We start from the raw sequence: 206 nt of genomic DNA on the forward strand, positions 1-206 counted from the left end.
TGAAAAAGCGCTGTAAATGGCTTAAAAAAAGCGCTGTAAAATCCGTTTTTTCGCGTAGTGATTAGTATTTATGTTGTAATAAAAGAATATTTAAAATTCATATTTATAATATTTTGAATGTGTTTTTAGAGTTTGATTAATCATTTGATTTGAATTGAATGCATGAGTGTGATTTTATTAAGGTTTGCATGAAGAAGTCGTATGGC

Source organism: Cicer arietinum, chromosome 8 (genome assembly GCF_000331145.2).
Source record: "Cicer arietinum cultivar CDC Frontier isolate Library 1 chromosome 8, Cicar.CDCFrontier_v2.0, whole genome shotgun sequence".
NCBI classification, from domain to species: Eukaryota; Viridiplantae; Streptophyta; class Magnoliopsida; order Fabales; family Fabaceae; genus Cicer; species Cicer arietinum.